Below are 488 nucleotides of genomic sequence, written 5' to 3'. Positions count from 1 at the left end.
ATTCTGAATATGGGCTGCTTGTCATGACATGTCATTTGCTGCCATGATGTCTCTTGGGTAGGTGGATGTTCAAGAAGAAGAGGGTGGTGAAGGAAAACAAGAAACAGGAAAACGAATATTGTAGGACTGTCCTGTTTCAAGCTTGTATATGGTGAGATTTTTGGACTTATGTGCAAACATGAGAAGTATATAACTCTTTATGCCTATTTTTAAAATATAATCTAATTTTTAAATGTTTTCATCATATGATGTAGGGACTTAAAGTTCAACATATCAATACTTGATGAAAAACACCTGTCCCTTATTACGCCTACGATGTTTGAAATGCAGTGACATAGTGAGGTTAAGCTTAATACCTAAGCTGTTTGATAATAAAATAAACTTGTCTTCTGTATGGTTAACAACCTAAGTTTGCAGACCAAAATTAGAGAAAAAGGAGGGCTACAAGGAAAGCCAACATTCTGGCCCTAACCTTCTAAGGTCAATTA

General features: G+C 35.5%; 1 protein-coding gene across 1 annotated transcript in view; it reads right to left on the bottom strand.

Moving 5' to 3' along the window:
• Atrnl1 (attractin like 1) overlaps positions 1-488 on the bottom strand; it is a 256,496-nt gene that overhangs the window by 17,850 nt on the left and 238,158 nt on the right. The window lies entirely within an intron of this gene.

Source organism: Octodon degus, unplaced genomic scaffold (genome assembly GCF_000260255.1).
Source record: "Octodon degus isolate 3935 unplaced genomic scaffold, OctDeg1.0 scaffold00042, whole genome shotgun sequence".
Lineage (NCBI taxonomy): Eukaryota > Metazoa > Chordata > Mammalia > Rodentia > Octodontidae > Octodon > Octodon degus.
This window is presented reverse-complemented; position numbering and strand designations above follow the sequence as displayed.